Raw genomic sequence first — 19930 nt, forward strand, 5'->3', positions numbered from 1 at the left:
ACCCACCTCCATTCTGGAGCCTTCCCTGGTCTCCCTTGCAACTTGACCATGTGACACGGTTCAGGCCGGTGAAGGAGATCGCTGGCAGTTTCCTGGGCAGGTTTGTTGTCTCTAAAAGGAAAAGATGTCCTGGTTCTGCCTGCCTTCCTCTTCCCTAACTTGCGAGTAAAGTGGTTAGACGTCCTGCAAGCATAAAGAAAAGAGAATGGCAAAGCTCTGACATTCTGGAGCCACTGAAACATAACTTCCTGCCTCTGGGCTTCCTTTTAAGGGAGGGGAAGAACAACCTAAGTCTCTGTAGGCTTTCTGTTATGGTGGTTGCTACTTACAGCTGAAAGCTTTCCCAACTGATTTAATGAAACTGAAGCAGAGAACGTTTAGATAGCCAAGGTCACAAAGCCAGTGGATGGAGAGATCAGAAAGCAAATCCAGATCTGATGGACCTTAAAATCCATACCCTTAATCACGATGTTATACCGTCATTATGGTTCCCTCAAGCAAGCAAAAACGCTAGAGCAAATGTATGTGCTCCAAATAGAGTAACAAGACGATTTAATGTTGCCTCCAACTCCAGGACACTAAATCTACATGCCGATCTTAACACTTAATTGCAAATTTCTCGGAGGTCATGGAAAGTGCTAAGGAATTCCTTAATATTGATGACGACGTTGAAAATATACTAACCATGTATATATCTTTTAGAAGAGTTAATAAAGATAGATCCTATTCCTTGAGGGTCCCTTCAGCAAAATATTTCCAGGGCATCTACAATGTGCCTCCTAATTTACTCCCATGATCCGTTTCTCTGTCAGACAGGTTGAGCCCGTGCTCCTCTTTCAGAGATGAGAAAACTGCAGCTCAGAGAGGTGATAGGAGCAGGGTTAAACTCAGTTCTGCCATAGCCCAGAGCCTGCATCATTGCAAATTAGGGGGAGAGTAGTAAAATGTATCCCGTATGTGATAGCAGAATAAATGATATCGGATATGGCAGCAACTCTGACAGTTTATACATGAATGAATACAATCTGGGAAATACTCTAGTGGTAGATATTGAAGTGAAATAAAACATGGGTCAATTCCTGCTCTAGCCCCATCTAGCTGTGACATTAGGTAAATCTCCCAATCTCTCTAAGCCTCAGTTTCTTCCTCTGTAAAATGGAGAGAATATTAACACAACCTCACAGAATTGTTCTGAGGACTCAATGGGGCAAAGCTGCTGGGCTCCAGGCAGGCTGTCCAGCTAGCCCTTAACAAATATTAATGGTTGTCATTATTTTAATTATTGTCCCATACTTCCTCCCTATATACAAAGGAGACAGTTTTGATCCTTGTATTTCTCCTCGACAATTATGAGCACTCTCGGTACTAGAAGGAATATGCAGTAACCTGAGAGCAAAGGATCTCTGCCAAAGCAATGTCCTGAATTTTGCTAACGTTTTCCGTGCCCATGGCACAGAACAAAATGAAGATAGAACACGGTGAGGGTGCCTGGTGGGGAAAACAGGGTTTTGCTGCCCTGGCTTGGAGGTTCTTTTTCTACCCCCGCCCTATCCCCTACCACCGCTTCCCTTCTTGTCCACATTGATCTAGTTCTCCCTCCACAATCTTGTCCGGCAGTTACATCAGCACTTGTTTTCATTTTAATATAATAGATCCCCGAACTCTCCCCACGAAAGTAGTGTCTTGGTTTACAGGGGAAAGATGCAACACAACTGGGGGTGTCCTAATTTCCAAGGCAGTATTCGAACGTGGCCCCCTGTATTCATGTCCCTTGGAGTGTAGGCTGGCCTAGTGACTGTCTAGCAAATAGAATACAATAAACATGGGAGGATAGCACTTCGTGATTAGGTTACAGAGGACTGTGACTTCCACCTCTGCCAGCAGACGCTCTGTCCCCTGCTCAGCTTGTACACTTTGATGAAGCAAGCTGTCATGTTGGGAAGCTCCACGCAGCAAGGAGCTGAGGGTGGCCTTTGACGGACAGCAAGAAAAGACCTGAAGTCCTCAGTCCAACAGCCCTTGAGGGAATGAGTCCTACCAAGAGCCACATGAGCTTGGAGGCAGATTCTTCAACTGAGCCTTCAGATGAGACCCTGGCCTAAACGGACACTTTGAATGCAGACTTGTGAGAGACCCAGCTAAGCAGAGTCCAGATTCCAATCCACAGAAACTGTGAGACAGTAAGTGTGCCTTGTTATAAGCTGCCATTTGGCACAGGGGTGTCTGTGTGTGTGTGTGATTTGTTACACAGCCATAGATAACGAATACAGACCCACCTACTCGATAAACAGGAAGAAGGGAAAGAGTTGGATCAGGATCTAGTATCTGTGGATTCTGGCCACGTTCTGCCACCTACCACACGAGTGATCTTAGAAAAGGCATTTCCCTTCCTTGCCTCAATTTCTTCTGTCAAAGGATAGGGGTGAATTAAGGATTATAATTTTTTGTAGTTTTTCTCCTTAAAAACTAGTGATGTTCTGCCCTGGGTTCACTCTCTCCTTGGCAACAATCAGAATTAGATACAAGCTGTCCTTGTGAAACCGGGGTGGGGTTTTAACTCACCTCAGGCCTCACCTGAACCACTTTAGCTATTTATATGACCTGCCAGGCACAGTACTAGCAGATGCCAAGGTGGGAAAAGACATACAAGACTTTTCATGGGGGGGACCCATAGGATGGGAACACGAGAAAGGAGCCAGAGGAGGCTGGGAGAAGAGTTAGACCACAACGCTCATCTAACCCCCACAGAGGAGAAAAGAAGAACGAACAGGTGGGTTGGAGTAGTCTGAGTCTGTGGCACAATTCTAAGAAAGTTCTGGCAAAGCCACGTGTCTCCCAGAAATGAGCCTGCTTTAGTACCCCTGTTGCAGGCAGTCACTGGTAAGGAGAAACCTGGGGGAAATGTGGCCTTGGCACAAAGGTGGATTTCAGAGCAGGGCACCCGGACCCTCGGTCAATTACAGGCCCTGCTGCGGGAGACCTGAGAAGCACATTGTCATGGCTTCCACATCCCCTGAGGTTCCTTCTAGTCTAAAAATCCCACCCCATTGTGGGGCCCGCAGGATGCACGTGGCCCACAGATGCATTTTGACTGGCTCATGGTGTTTAAAATAATTAGCTACAACACCAAAACCTTCATCCACAGAAAAAAATGTTGATACACTGGACATCATCGAAATTTAAAACATTTGCTCTGCGAAAGACACTGTTGAGAAAATGAAAAGATGAGCCACACACTAGAAGGAAATGTTGGCCAATCATATATCTGACAAAGGATTTGTATCCAGAATATGTGTTTGAAAACTTTCAAACTACAATAATGATAAGAAAACAAACCACCCAATATTTTTAAGTGCGCAAAAGATTTGAACAGGCACAAATAAAATATATACTGATGACAAATAAGCAAATGAAAAAATGTTCAACATCTTTAGTCACCAAAATGAGAGACCACTACAAACCTATTTAGAATAGCTGAATTAAAAAAAAAAACATATATCAAGTGCTGGCTTCATAGGACTGTTGTGAGGATTAAATAAAATAATGTGTGTTTGATACTTGGCAAATAATGCATCCCTAATACATGTGTTATTGGAAATTTCAAAAGAAAATTAAGAACCAGAGCTTTGGAACAGAGGGTTAAAAAGAAGACAGAGGGACTAAAATTTGAATAAAATGTTAATGGATAGGAGTTCACCTCAAAGGAAGTGATTTCCCTTCCTGAAAATTTCAAACACTCCTCGGTCATCTGCCATTTTACAGGACAAAGAGGACGGTGTAAAAATGACATCACATTTCCTAAACCTCTGCTGTTCCTCAGGTACTTCACTCGGACTCTCATATTGCTAGGCCCACATTATAGATGTGGCTCAGAGAGGTCAGTGGTTTGCCCAAGACCACACAGCAAATGAATGGCAGAGCCAGAATTCCCAAGACGTTCCTTCTCTCCTCCTTACACAATACTGCCTTCCCAACTAGGAAGTAGGAGCAGCAGCGAGGAGGAGGATGTTGCTCACTCAGGGGAACTGTCTCACTTTAACGTGCTTCCTGCACACATGAAATCCCTCCTCCCACCCCCCCACCTTCCTGCCATCTGAGGTCCCGCCATTTTTAGTCTTATATTGGGTACCTGCCCCGTCCACGTCCCCCCCAGCCCGTTATATCAGGGTTAGCCAGTGTTATTTAACATGTTTCTCATTTGCAGCCCCCCACGAGGAATATTTTTAGACTGTTTTTTGTAATTACCCCATGATATGTTAATACCACATATACACTATATATCTGTTCATGCACTGTGTATATTTCTGTGCTTTATCTATAAAGAGTATGATTTTTGAGAAATCGAGAAACAGTGTGATCCCCTGGAGGGCAGCTCTGCGCCCCTTGGGAACGTGGGTGTCAGGGGGAGCAAACCCAGCAGCACAGTATGAAACGGGGCTTACCTGGTGCCCGACACTGTGGTTAAGGGCTTCACATGCATTGACTCATCCAGCCCTCTGCTCAGAGGCAATAGTTTCTGGGTTCCACCCAGAACTGGGAAGCTGCATAACTCTGGGGACCCTTCTTGAAGATGGAACACTTTGCTTTGCTTTCATTTTGCTCATCTCCAATCTCTCTCCATCCTTGTCCACTTCCAGGCTAGAAGCAGAAGTGATTCTAGGAAAGCAAAACCACAGGAGGATGTTGGCTTCTCTTCCAGATGACAGGCAAGATTACTCCTGATCGTCCCCACTGCCATCTTTTCCCAACTTTTAAAACCTGTTCTGAATTGTTCCTTTAATTTCAAAAGTCTTTCGGAGTCACTGTCTGCAGAGGATTTCGAGTGTGAAAACGTCCCGAAGCCGCCCTTTTCTAGAAATCATGATGACTAACCTTCACAAGCACTGAGCTAAGTTCTTTTCAGGGATTATCAAAATTTCATTTTTGCAACAACTGCCATTTTACAGGTGAGAAATGGAGGCTTAGAGAAGTCGGTTAATTCAACCCAGGTTCCATGAGGACATGCGGTGGCCAGCCCGGCTGCAAACCCAGGACAGACTGGCTCCAAGTGTAGGCTTCTAACCACGATGAGAAGCCACCGCTTAATTTTAGTGTATCACTTCCCTCAAAGTGGAGAGGAAACAGAAGTTGGAGATTTTTCAAAGTGGGAGGGGGTACCTTTGTGCTTTATATAAGTTTACTCTCCCAGCCACAAAAGAATACCCTGGTGCTTAGTACAGACTTTTTTTTTTTTTAGTGATGCTTCTGATAACTGATTTGCTACCCAGTCACTTACTTCTTTTAGCAAGAGATTTCTCTCTTCCTACTCAATTACTATATCATAAAGTGACTCCCTCAAGGGAGAAACTTCCCAGTGAAGACAAAGGCTGCGAGGGGAAAAGTTCACCATCTTACACTTTGCCACATGTGCCCAGAATCTTCGGACAGATCTGAATAATGAATTGTGTTTTCTACGTTGCTCAAATTCGCTTTTCCACATACCATTCTCTAGCTTGGTTTGCACTGTGTTAACCTTGAATCTCTTCCTGTGTCCTTGGAGAGCTAAGTGAACATTCAGGTTTTTTTTTTCCATAGTAAAAGGAAGAAAAAACTTTATGTCTATAATGATCTATAATGTTTCTATTCTATTATGTACAAAATAACTGGGAATATACCTTCTACTATGTACTTTATACAAGTTACCTCTAATCCCTTCGAAAGCTTCCGGTAAATGTCCCAACACCCAGTTTTAGATAAGGAATCTCAGAAAAGGGAAGTGACTGACCTGGGGCACACAACAGGGTGTTGAGAGAAGCAGATTTCAAGCTCCCCTTTCGCTGGTCCCTGGACTCATGTGCTTTGCAATATCACCATTTCCTGCACGTGGCCAGAATATCGGTCAAAACTTTCTCTTTCAGGCACCTTTGAAACTTCCAACAGAAGCCTAAAATTTCCATTTCTAACCCAATGAATCCCCCCCCGCCCCGAAAAAAAAACCTGACATTCTCAATCTGTCACTTCTTTGGTTCTTAAAACTGGTGGGCAGACTTCCGGTTTCTAGTCCATCATGTAAGAAGCTTAGAAGTCACCTCTCCATCATAGAAAACAGGCAAAAAAGCTGAACAAACTGAAAACAATTAACAGCTCTTCTTAGATCAGTAAAAGAAATGAGGTCACAGGGCAAACCACTGCCCCCAAATCGGGGAGACAGACAGTTGAATACAGAAAATCACCACTTATTGGACCATCAACCTTGGCGGGAGCCAGTGCCAGCATAGGGAGACTGGTATTGAAATTGATGAATTGCTGGAGGCTGCTGTGGACAGATCTGAGAGTCAAAAACTCCAGGGGTACCCAGTCATGGGGGGGGTTCCCCACACTGTTTTACTGGACCAGGTACTCACAGTGAATATCAGAGAAAAGTCCCCTCATTCTTCCAGCAGGGGAGGGGAAAAGGAAGCATTCTGAAATAGGCCAGACCACTCTGTACCTCTTAACAAGGTCTGCCCTCAGGAGATACTACTTAACCAGGACTTCACCTGCTGGGATTTTATAAGAACTTAACTGATTTAGGAGACGGAAAATACCTAACTCCAGGCCCCTATAGCTCTCCACGTGGAGGAAGGGAAATACCCGGCTTCAGCCCACTCTAGCCACCTGTCCCACCTTAGGGGGTGAGGAAGATGAACTGAGAAGCATCGGGGGGTTCACAGTCCAGAGGCACAGTCTCGCTAAAAGACTGAGAGCTAAACACAGGACTACGAAACGCTTCCCCTCCCCTCCCACCTCATCACCACCTTACTAAAAACCTACAGCAGTTCCTGTTACTGGGTACATCATGTCAGGCTATCAGCAAAAAATTATAAGGCATACCAAAGAGCAAAAAACAGTTTGGAGAGAGAGCAAGCATCAGAACCAGACTCAGATGTGGCAAGGATGTTGGAATTCTCAGACTGGAAATTTAAAACAACTATGATTAAGATGCTAAGGACTCTACTGGGTAGACAGCATGTAGAAGCAGATGGGCAATGTAAGCAGAGAGTCAGAGAAATTCTAAGAAAGAATGAAAAGGAAATGCTAGAGATAAAAAGCACTGTAACAGAAATACTGTCTTTAATTGGTTTACTAGTAGACTGGACACAGCTGAGGAAAGCATCTTTGAGCTTGACAATGTATCAATAGAATCCTCATAAGCCAAGAAGCATAGACAATGAAGACTGAAAAAAGAAAAAAACAGAATGGAATTTCCAAGGGCTGTGGGAGAACCACAAAAGGTATAACATATGTATAAGGGGAATACCAGAAGGAGAAGAAAGCAAGCAACAGAATATTTGAAGCACTAATAACTGGGAATTTCCCTTAAATGAATGTCAGACACTAAACCACAGATCCAGGAAGCTCAGAGACATCAGGCAGGATAAATGCCTATGTCTAGGCTATATCTTATTTCTTCATATCGTATAACTACATCTAGGCATATCATATTTAAATGGCAGAAAATCAAAAATAAAGGAAAAACTCATGAAGGAAAGGGAAATTGCCTTACTGGTGGGCAAAGATAATGACACCTGACTTGCCAGAAACCAACACACAAAAGGAGTGGAGGGAAATACTTAAAGCGTTGAGAGAGAAAAAAACTGACCGACTGAGAATTCTGTTCCAGGCAAATTATCCCTCAAAAGTGAAGGAGAAATGAAGATGTTCTGAGGACCAAGAAAAACTGAGAAGATCTGCTGCCAGCAGACCAACCTTCTAAGACATATTAAAAAGAAGTTCTTTAGAGAGAAGGAAAAAAAACCAGAAAACTCGGATCTACATAAAGAAGAGCATCAGAGAAGGAAAAAGTGAAGGTGGAATAAAAACCTTTATTTTTCTTATTCTTTATTGATCTAACAGATGCAGCTTGTTCAAAATAATAATAGCAACAATGTATTCAGCTATGTATGCCTGCGTGTGTGTGTGTGTGTGTGTGTGTGTGTGTGTGTGTAAACAGTTCAGCCAGAGAAGGATAATGCCATTGATCAAAGGGATGAGGGAGGAGAGGGAGGCTGAGGGGCAGGGGGATGCTAGGACACAGCTACGAGATAAACCGAAAACACTGCAGTCTGCAAAGTTGAAGTCTGGTCAGGGATGGGATAAAATCCAACTGTTCTCACTCACGAAATCAGCCTCTCAGCTGGGCACACATGTCGGGTACACATGTTGGTATCTACAGGCCAAAGGGAAAAGCCTGAAAGAGAAGTCTTAGTACAGTACAGATGGGGGAGCAAGCATTGCCCTTGAGCAACAGGACAGGTAAAGTCCTCCATCCATCCATCCATCCATCCATCCACTGGATATTCGCTGACTGCCCATTTTCCTTTGTGTCCTTTCTTTGTAAAAATCATGGCCATGCTGCTTCCTGGAGTCCTCTTAGCAAATCCTTAAATCCAGAAGTGGTTTTGGAGACCTCCAACACCGCCTCTCTGAGGATGTGACATTTGAGCCAACCCCTGAATGAAAAAGAGCCAGACTTAGGACTATCTGAAAGACAAGTATTTCAAGCAGACAGAATAGCTCGTGCAAAAGCCCCAAGGGCAAAATGGGCTTGGTGGGTTTCAGGAATAAAAAAATTAAGTGTAGTAGGGAACACCATGCAGGGTTGGGAGGTGGCCGGGGCAGATCGGGTGGAGTTATAAACTGGGGTGTAGACTCTGAATGTGATTCTAAGTGTGGTGGGAAGACACTGGAGGGCTTCAGAAGGAAATGACTTTGAACAGTGATGGCAGCAGGCAGGGCCAGAGAAAGTGGGGAATATATTCAGTATCTCACTCCTAAAAAAAAATATCTTGCACTCATAAGTCCAGCCTCATTCCTGCCCCCACCCCCCAGCCCCCAGGTCTACAGTCAGGCTGCAGATTAGCAACTAGTAAAGCAGCCATGTCTGGCTGACAAACGCTTTGGTCCCTCCTGTGCCCCACTCCCCAAAATCTGAGCTAACATTTTAAAAATCAAAAAAACCTATAAAATTCACCCTTTGGACTTTTAAAATGGGCACCGCCGAGTATATTCAGTCCCACAGGGCACCTGCAGCCGGCCATGCACCCAGGCCACCTGGGCCCAGGTCTTCTCTTCCCCACAAGCCCTCCCAGCCGAAGGGCAGCAGGTGTCCTGGTGAGACCCAGTGTCCCAGTGAGACCCAATGTCCCATGACACACGGTGTATTAAGGAGCTCGCTCTTGTTTTGGTTTTTTTTTTTTTTTTTTTACACAGCTCACATTAGCCATACTATTAGGCTAAACCATAAATAACCTCCATTTTTATAGTTTGAAAAGTGTCGAATATCAACAGTTTCATATGTTCTACCTGGTCCCCAGAGGCCTTTGGGCTTGCGTTTTAGGCAGTTTTAACTTTTTTCAGTTCCTCAAACTGCCGTAAGAGCTCTTGCTTCCAGGTCTTTATAATTGTTGTTTTTCCCCCTTAAACTCATCAGGCTTCACTGGTGATGGGGTTTCCTCCAGGAAATGTCACCTGACCCTTCACTATCTGGGCTGCTGTGCCCCCTGAATTCTCCCAAAGGGCCATCTTCTTCCAATATGGATAATAATAAAAATATCTAACACTTAGAAATATGTTAATGCCAGACACTCTTCTGGTAAGTGTAATATATTAGATATGCATGTCTCTTAACCACAGTTGGCAATGATCCAAGGTCATCTCTTTACAAGAGTATAATGGTGATATACACAGGCACCTTGGAAATATTGCCAACTCAGTTCCAGATCGCTGGAATAAAACAAATATGGCAATAAGTGAGTCATGTGAATTTTTTGGTTTCCCAGCGCGTGTAAAAGTTATGCTTACACTGTTAAGCATGCAATAGCATTATGTCTAAAAAACCAATGCATATACCCTAATTTAAAAATACCTAAAAGATAAAATAAAAATACGTCATTGCTAAAAAAAGTGCCAACCATCATCTGAGTCTTCAACAAGTCTTAGTAGTAACGTCAAAGATCACTGGTCACAGATCATTGTAACAAGCATAATAATAAAAAAGTTTGAAATAGTGCAAGGAAGGCTTCCCTGGTGGCGCAGTGGTTAAGAATCTGCTGCCAATGCAGGGGACACAGGTTCAAGACCCGGTCCGGGAAGATCTCACATGCCGTGGAGCAGCTAAGCCCATGCGCCACAGCTACTGAGCACAGCACTCTGGAGTCCGCGAGCCACAGCTACTGAAGCCCCGCGTGCCTAGAGCCCGTGCTCCACAACAGAAGCCACCGCAATGAGAAGCCCTCGCACCGCAACGAACAGTAGCTCCCGCTCGCCGAAACTAGAGAAAGCCTGTGCGCAGCAATGAAGACCCAATGCCGCCCAAAATAAAAATAAATCTATATTAAAAAAAAATAGTGCAAGGACTACCAAAATGTGACGCAGAGACAGGAAGTGAGCCGATGCCGTTAGAAAAAATGGCAACAACAGACTTGCTCGACACAGGGTTGCCCCAAACCTTCAATTTGTAAAAAACGCAGTATCTGTGAAGCACAATAAAGCAAAGTGTAAAAAAAACAAGGTCTGCCTGCAGATAATTTTTTTTTCCTCCCACCCCACCCGACCTGCCTACAATTTAATCCTTACAACAACACTATGTGGTAATACTTTTATTAGCTCCATTTTACAGATGAGAAAACTAAGGCATAGAGATATACTGTGATCAGCTCAAGCCCATATACTTAGTAAGTGGCAGCGCCAAGGTCTGAACCCTGTTCTTCCCAGAGCCTGTGCCTTTGCCATGACACTCTCCTGTGTCGTCACTGTAATGACTGTCTGTTTGTCTTTCTCAGCCACTGGACTGAAAGTGCTTCAAAAGCAGGGCCAGTGTCTACACTGCCCTGAGGTGTATGTGCAGTGCCTACTTCCATGGTATCTGGCACAAGGAAGGTGCCAAATGCATTCTTTATTTACTGGATTTGACAGGAGGAAGAGAAGGGAAGGAGGTGTTGCCCAAATATTAAGGGATATATGATCTTTTAAAAAATGATATGAGCCACTGCTGATTAGGGAGCTTGAGAACTGATCAAAGGGAGGGAGCACAGAACTAAGAGGAGGGGCAACAGCAGAAACAAGATTCGAATGGGTCCGTTCTGAGGGGTGGGAGGGCGGAAGAGTCACCACAGGATATAGCCTTTGGCTTTTCCCAGCAAAAGTAGGTCAATGGCAGAATAAATGATCACAGTGACTTTCTTACATTTTGATATTCTTAGAGTAGTAGGCAAGAGGGAAACGTTAGGAAGAAGAGAAAACTAGAGGCATTGCAGCATGCTAGATGACATGTAATACACAGACCTTTGGCTAAACAGTGTGGTCATTATAATTTTAATATTCATTTGCTATTTCACTGACTATTTACTATGCACTTAGAATGTGCTTAGTATTTATTTTCTCTAGTGAACAAAGCAAAGCCACTAACCATGTGGAGATTACATCCTAGAGCCATGCTGTCCAACATGGCAGCCACAAGTCACATGTGGCCCTTGAAAGGTGGCCAGTTGGGATTAAGAGGTGCTGGGAGTATAAAATAGACACCAGATTCTGAAGACTTAGTCCAAAAAATGAAAATGAAATCACATTAGCAATCATTTTACACTGATTTGATGCTGAAGTGATAATATTATGGATGTATTAAGTTTACTAAAACATACTGTTGAGATAGGCTGGGACCTGGGACCCTCTACCAGAGTGCTTGCACTTGGGCTAACATCTCTCTGGGCAACAGAATACAAAGAAACTATAAGGGACTGAAATAACTGCAAGAATGGGCATTTGGGGCAATTATGAACAACAGGATACAAAAAGGCCACAAACCAACTGCCATTTCTGCGGTGCTGGGAGCAAAAACAGGGGATTGTGTATGATCCCTGCATGCAGCACCACTGAGTGGGTGGGCAGACCACCTAAGCTAGCCACCCACCCACCCCACAGACCCGCCCCCTCCGTCATTACCCCATTTAAGGACCTAAGCAGCTCCTCTCAGGGAGAGTGCAGAAGCACCTGTTTCTTGTTCTCACTCCCTCGTGCTGTAGCCCGAGCCCCAATAAAGGTCTGCCTGGAATTCCCATCTGGCCTCTTATCAATTTCTATTGATTAAAGAGTCTAAGGGCCTGGGTCGGTAACACTATCATAATTAATTTCACCTATTTCTTTTCACCTTTAGAATGTGTTTCCTAGAACGTTTTTAATGTCCTCTGTGGCTTGCACTGCATTTCTGTTGGGTGGCGCTGTTCTAGAGGTTTATAAGCTAGCAGATAAATACGGGTGTTAATAAATAACCTGTATTGATGAATGCTTTGAAGAAAAGTAAAGCAGGGCAAGAAAATGGAGAGAGATGGGAGGTGAGGGCTCTATTTCATAAAGGTTGTTCTTGGAAGAACATTCTGAGCAAGGAATATTTGATTATCCAAAGAAGTAGATAAATCTTGATTTCTAGAAAAACTGCCTAGAGCCTGTTCTTTCACTGTATTATCAGCCAAAATATTGAATGAATACTCATAGGAAAACTGAGGGAATAAAAACGGTTGAAATATTTTGTGCCTCCTTGTATGAATGACTTCCAGACTTAGGAGCCAGGAATAATGATTTTCTCTTACAAACAGCCAGCAAATAATCAGAGAACAATCTTATTTAGGCACAAGTAGTAAAGATCTTAGAAATAGATTTTCCCTTCCCTGTAGCTATCTGCACTCACATCATCCATTTTTATTTAATTCTGATAAAATAAAACCCATGTCTGATGATGGGTAGGGGGCGGAGAAGAAAATGAGAGTTTCACGTTCCTCAAGGGCCTAGTTCGATTCCAAGCAATAATTGGGTTTCCTGTATCTACAGAATAAATGCACAGTAGTGGAAATTCTGTTTTAAGTGGGCAGAGACACTTTTAAAGTCTTCCACATTAAGAGTATTGCTATTACGAGAATAGGGTAATTTAAGCCCCTCTCAAAAGTACGGTATGAAAAGTTAAGCCCAGATTAGAGAGTTCTGCCCAGGGGAAATGAAAATAAACACAAATTGAAGCAGTGCAACTGCTGAAACTATTAAATGTGCTTGAACTTTGATCATCAGGAAGCCCTTAAAACTGTCAGGTGTGTACAATCTCAGAGCTATTTATCAGTTCATGGATTCCATTGTCCACAGTTGCCACAGGTTCACTGCATTTTAATTAAACTTGACAATGGACACAATGTTTACTATTAGAACAATGAGACTGTGTACACAACTCAAGAGCTGTGTTTAGTGGGTTCAAATCCAATAAAATAAATTATTGCAAAGTTTTGCTTTCATATTCAGGGAACCCTAGGTATATCACAGATCATACTGTGTGGCTGACAACAAGCCCCATACACTAAAACCTTGATGTACAACAGATCTCTAAATTGTGGGAATTAGAACTGTGCCTACCACTTAGGAAAGGGTTCTACTGTATTTGTTTTATTCCTAGATCTTGGCTGTACATGAATCAAAGACTCTGTCTCTTCTCATTCCCCACAAGGAAAAAAAAAAAAAAGAAAGGACAAAGAGTATTTCCTTTATTTTCTAAAATTGCTTCCAGTTTTTCCTAGCGATTCTTAAAAATAGAAGCTTGGCCAGTGGCTTAATGGTCAGCTCCTGAGACTGACTCATACATCTGAGCCATCATTTAGGGAGGCATTATCTAGAAGAGCTCTGGGAAAGAATTTTGTCCTAATCACTAATATGTTATGTTTTTAAAAACTAGGCTGTGACCAGAGTTCTCAGACACTCTTGAAGAAGAAGAATGATTTGGATTATTATTTCTGTTGACTGGCCCTTCAAAACTTAACAGCAGGGCTTCCCTGGTGGCGCAGTGGTTGAGACTCTGCCTGCCAATGCAGGGGACACGGGTTCGAGCCCTGGTCTGGGAAGGTCCCACATGCCGCGGAGCAACTAGGCCCGTGAGCCACAACTACTGAGCCTGCGCGTCTGGAGCCTGTGCTCCGCAACGAGAGGCCTCGACAGTGAGAGGCCCACGCACTGCGATGAAGAGTGGCCCCCGCTCGCCACAACTAGAGAAAGCCCTTGCACAGAAACGAAGACCCAACACAGCCAAAAATAAATAAATAAATAAAAATTAAAAAAAAAAACTTAACAGCAGCTGGAATGACCAAGTCATCATATACCATGAACGGAGAGCTACATGTATTTGAGGACATACTCGTTAGAGCAGAGGTTGACTCCTCCTTTCCCCCACCCCACACGCTTGCATACCTCTCATCTCTAACTCACACACGATTCAAGTGCCTGCAGCAGTCCACAGATATTAGCACTCTGGTGGAAATACCAATACTGGTAAAGGAAACCCCAAAGGGCCCAGAAAGAAGCATTCACACAAGAAGGTCGTACCAAAATTTCATTAGAAAGGAAATAGGTCCTTACGACAAAATAAAACAAACTGTTGGAAGATGCCAAGAGAATGGTATTAATGTGCTTAGCTAGAAAGCGATTAATCAGCCTCCTTGCTTCCCTAGTTTCCAGCTGTAGAAATATGCCAAGGGGAAAAAAAACATCTCCCCTAACACTATCAAGTGTAAGAAGAGTGCTGTTTTGACTCCAAAGCCAAGGCTGAGGATTGGGGGTGTGGGGTGGGGGTGTGGGGTGGGAACGTGGGCCCTCCCTAACAACAGAAAAGACTTTTTTTTTTAATTAATTTTTTTATACAGCAGGTTTTTATTAGTTATCCACTTTATACATATTAGTGTATATATGTCAATCCCAGAAAGACTTTCGCAGTATCCGTTCCCAGACTATAAACATTCAAAGACTCCTAGCCAAGTACATAATAAAATTTTCTTCTCCCTCTCTGATTTCCTGTAGTTTATATGTTCACATGTAAATTGTGATTATTAGTGTAGTCTCTGACTTAAAGAATGCTGAATTTCTCAGGAAGTTACCAAAGCCTCCTGCTGAGAAGAAAGTACCTTTTAGGAGATATTTCACTGGTTGAGAAATGTATGTGTTCATTTCAGCAATTGTTAGATTTGAAACAAGAATATGAAAAACGATCCACTAATAGTGATAACAACAAGAGATATCACCCAGGAAAGCCTGTCTCTACAAACAGAAAAGGAAAACACAGCGTTCTTAACCCAAAACTCTAAAGACAGTCTTGCGTAAAAAATCACGAATCTAATCCAAAAGTCAAACAACGTTTGCTCCAAAAGGCGACACTCTGAGAATGTTCCTACAACTGGTTTAGATCAAGAAGCAAATTTTCTCTTTCACTTGGGAAGTAAACACTGACTATAAGACTCTTTTAGGAGACAAATCATTTAGCCCCTGCATCTGACATGGGATTAGGTCATTTGTTTGTTTCTGGGATATATTCTATGCTTGAATATGACTGGGTTCCACGATTTGTTCAAATGTTTTCTGGCAATCTCTGATTTGTTCAGACAAAGACCAGAAGCTTAAATCCCACTGAATTAACCGGGTGGGTTATTACCAAGGTGGAACAGAGCCAGAAAGCTGAAAACTTATATACCATGCGCTGTTGGAACACAATGTCTGCCTTCCTGAGGACAGGATCATTCCTACGACTCTCACCCACCAGTTAGCTAGATGAACTGGAAATGTTTTTTTTCTTATTTTTTTTTTTTAAACAGCAGGAACAGAAGAGACTGATAATTCTCAGGTGAGCAATTCTTTTGCCTCTTGGAACATACTAGAAAGTAAAAATAACCATCTTCTTTCTTATAACATTGACATCTCTATGTTAACCAAAAAGTGGAGAGAAGGAAAAAGGGAGAGAATAAGAAACAGAATACCATGCTCCACAGTCACAGAATAAACAACCCAAACACACCTGAACGCACTATTCTAAAAACTCAGAAGTCACCGAAGTAGCGTCCATGTTCAATTAATTGAAAAGTTTAAATACCTCCAATTTGCATGCCATTTAAAGTTTACCCAGGACTTTCACATATATTATTGTTTTGTCTGACATCATTAATCATTTTGTATATTGAAGAAAGTCGAGGATTAAAGGAGATTAAATAATTTAAGAAAGATCATGCACCTAGTACAAGATTGAGCCAAAATAGACCTTGGTATGGGAATTCCCTGGCTGTCCAGTGGTTAGGACTCCGTTCTTCCACTCGTGGGGATCCAGGTTCAATCCCTGGTCAGGGAACTAAGATCCTGAAAGTTGCACAGCACAGCCCAAAAGAAAAACAAACAAAAAAAAAAACTGACCTTGGTATTTCAGTCTTAGTTTCTGGTTTTTATCATGACACCAGAGAATTTTCTGGTCCTGCTATAACACTTATAACATCTCGAACACGTTCATAGGTATCCCCCAATTTTTATGTGCCCTGTCACAAAATTATTTTGTAAGAATTAAAGCACTGAACTAAACTGTACCCGTCAGTGGTTCATTGTACATTAACAGATCCCAACAATTGGTCCACCTCCTTCTGTTCTCAGAAAACACACTGGAATAGGTCACAGGCCTATTTTCCCAGCCGGCATCTCTTCCCATAGAAAACTACTCTCACTCCATAGAACTGGTTCTCAACGGGGGTGATTCTGCCCAGCAGGGGACATGTGGCAATATCTGGAGTTATTTTCCTGGTCACGGTGGGTGGAGGGAGGTTAATACTGGCATCTAGTGGGTAGAGGCCAGGGGTGCGGTTACATGTCTTAGGATGCACAGGTCGGCCCCCACAGCAAAGAATTCTAGGGCCCAGAAGATCAGTGCTGCTCTGGTCCTATCACCCTGTGGGCCTGACCTCCTCCCGACCCTGCACCAAGGACCGACAGGGGACCCAAGCCTGGCCAACTGGGATCCCCTTGCCCACGGGACTTTTGCCGGAGATATTGGGAAGAGTGTTCTCTATTTCTCTCTCAGGTCAAAACCTTAAGGCCAGCAAAAACTTGGTCCCACCAGATTGAGAACTAAGAGGGAGAGAGACAGAGAGGGAGAGGCGTCTGAAGACTGTTTGAATCAGGCTCTGCCTTCCCACCTCTTAAGCTTTTGAGCTATAGGAGCCTGTAAATTCCACTTATGTAAGGGGATTTCTTCTAGGACTTTTGCTTAAGCTAATTTGAGGTGGACTTCCACGACTTGCCAGCAAGAGTCTTGGCTAATACAGAAGCTGGCGAGTGAGAGTGATATTATTATAAGAATACCTTACTTTCTAATATTTTTAAGACTACGTCATTCCCCAATGCCAGGACTTTAGCTGCTACTAACTAACAAAGAGCACTGCAGCCCATTAGTCAAAAGCAAAGTCTCTTCTGTGTATATTTAAAATAAGGGATAACCAGAATCACCAATGTATTGTTTTCCTTTACCTGATCAGGGAAGAAACAAAGCTAAAGTTTTGAGGCTCATCAACCAAATCAAAGACCTGGTACCTGAAATAATTTAAGGAGTTACAGCTGCCAGACTGAGTCGAGAGTCAGATTCCAAATGTCAAGGCAATCACTTGACAGGCAATGTTACGTTGCATAGGAGGTGCACCTGAGTCTTTGACTCACCTTGAACACGAGGAGTCTGGGGTGTCAGGAGGGATTCTTCCAGAAAACATTTCAAGGAATCTCCAGTGGGATGGTTAAGAGGCATCTCAAAGTCAATATGTTTGGGGAGGGAGAACCCAGGAGAAGCAAGATGGACTCTGAGCTGAAGAGATGGAGCTGAGAGGCTGGGGAGACTGAGGCAGCTGAGTTCAGAGGGCAGGGTACCAGAGAGAGGAGTGGGGTGGAGAGAGAGAACTCCAGAGACAGGCAAAGGACCCACGTGAGGTCTTCAGCTGACTATGGATCAGCACACACACAAGGAACTTCGAGGCTTCAGAGACAACCACCCTGGATTCGAGCAAACCACACTGGAGCTCACAGAGCCCAGCTGGACAACCTCACAATTCCTGGGCAATGGGCAGAACAGTGTCTTGCCTCAGTAGCAGAGAATAATTAGCCTCGGACGCTAAACGCTGCTTTGATCCTGCCAAACAAATCTTAAAAGCGAGACCTGAAAGAATCAAACCATTTCCAGGTCCTTTAACTGCATTCCAGAACAAAGCTTGGAAATACTCATGGAAACATAAAAACACCCCACAGCCAACAAGGTCAAATACATATGGGCAAACATTAAAAAAAAAAAACAAAAAACACACACACAAAAAACTAGGCCTGCAAAGATGGAGGAAAATAGGACCCAGCTGATACTTGTGAAGCAAAAGAACTGCCCAGGCAGCCCACAGAACCGTGAGAAATAATAAACTATTGATGTTTTAAGCCACAAATTTTGGGGTGGTTTGTTAAACAATAGTAACTGAGAGAAAAAAATCTTCTCTCCTCTGGAGTGTTGGACTAGCCTCCAAACTTGTTTTCCTGACTCCGTTCTTGCCCCCTATAAATATCTCAATAGCAGTCAGAGTGATCTTTAGTCTAGGTCACGTACATCTTAGGCTCCCAACCCTCCCATGGCTTCCCATTTCCCCAGAGTAAACAACAACGATCCCTAGGGGGCCCTCCACACTGTGCTTCTCCACGCACCTGGTGAAATATACTTACGCCTCCCAAAATGAAGCACAGTCACTCCTCTTTGTGCTTTCACATTTAAGGCATACCTAACACATCCTGATGTCATATTTCCCACCCCCTCCCTGCCCCGTAGAAGGAGAAATCCCAGCCGTAAAATAGACCCAATACAAAACACAAAAACAAAAGAAGAAAACAACCTAACCTCACGTCCAGTCTCCTCCTCTTGGCCCTCTGGCTCCAACCATTTGGGTCTCATTCCCAGTCCCCAGATATGCCGGGTAGCCCGAGCGAGGCTTGGAGCCTTTGCCCTTGCTGGGCCTCTTCCTGGAATGCTCTTCCCATGTATGGCTCTTATAAAGGCTTCCTCGTAGGAGATCCTCCTCTGACTGCCTGCAGAAAACAGGGCCACTTGCTGGTGTTCCCTGTCCCCTCTAGGCAGCACCACACCCATTTGACATGCAGTATGCTTTGCTTATTTGTCTGTCCCTGAGGGCAGGGGCTTTATTGATTCTGATTCCTGCTCTCTCCAGCACACACAATTGGTCTAAGACCTGTAGCAGGCAATCAATCAAAATATTTGCTGGATGGAATATATGAAGATGAAATGAATGTATGATTGACTACTAAAAACAGGACCAGATAATGCCGAGTATAAATTTTCTCCCGTGGAGGTCTGTACTAAGAGGTTAGTAGGACGATATTCTTGTAAATGTTCATAGCCTCCAACTGTATCTCATCAGCTCTTCTAAATGCCTTAATTTTTTGTTATTAAAATGCTGTCTTTCTGCATTTCCATCAACAGCCCCCCTTACGGGCCCAGAGCAACAGACAATGAGGGCTTGCTCTCCCAAGGCTACAGACAAGATTCCATCGGCTAAGATTGAATCTGAAAAAGAAAAGGGGGAAAAAAGGCACCTACAACCACCACAAAGCAAAGCAAAACAAACTAATGCATGGAGCGTAAGGCGGGTACGAGAAGAGTTTCTGGGGTGCTGGAATATTCTATGTCTCTATCTGGTGGCTGTTCACACAGACCTGTTGTTCAGTGGGTGAAATTCCATTGAGCTGTACGTTTACGATATATACACATTTTAAAATGTACCTATGCATAACAGAAAATTCTCTCAATGATCTACTTCTTAATTAAAAAAAAACTACGAACTGTGACGTATGTGTTCAAGTCTCTGCAGTGGTCAGCTGCTGCCCATCAGTGACCAAGTCACACTTGACCCCTCCTCCTGGGCTTCCACCACATGCTCTGTGTTGTGCTGGGGTCTGGAGACCTCAAGGGCGGAAGGAGGATCAGTCTTTGCCCTCAGAACACTTCCCATGTGGTCGGGGCCAAGAGAGTAACACACCCGGATGAGTCGAGGACAATGAAAATAGCAAAAATTTAAAAACTTGAATATTCACTAAG

At 43.5% G+C, this 19930-nt stretch overlaps 1 long non-coding RNA gene across 3 annotated transcripts in view; it reads right to left on the reverse strand.

Moving 5' to 3' along the window:
* Positions 1-18802, reverse strand: part of LOC116740065 — a 31675-nt gene extending 12873 nt beyond the window's left edge. For all 3 annotated transcript variants that reach the window (XR_004345798.1, XR_004345797.1, XR_004345799.1), the window contains exons 1-4: positions 18716-18802; positions 5765-5856; positions 4443-4656; positions 7-183 (exon numbers count right to left, since the gene is read on the reverse strand). This is a non-coding gene — a long non-coding RNA (uncharacterized LOC116740065). The remainder of the gene's footprint in view (positions 1-6; positions 184-4442; positions 4657-5764; positions 5857-18715) is intronic.
* Positions 18803-19930: the final 1128 nt, after the last annotated feature.

Source organism: Phocoena sinus, chromosome 15 (genome assembly GCF_008692025.1).
Source record: "Phocoena sinus isolate mPhoSin1 chromosome 15, mPhoSin1.pri, whole genome shotgun sequence".
In the NCBI taxonomy this organism is placed as follows: domain Eukaryota; kingdom Metazoa; phylum Chordata; class Mammalia; order Artiodactyla; family Phocoenidae; genus Phocoena; species Phocoena sinus.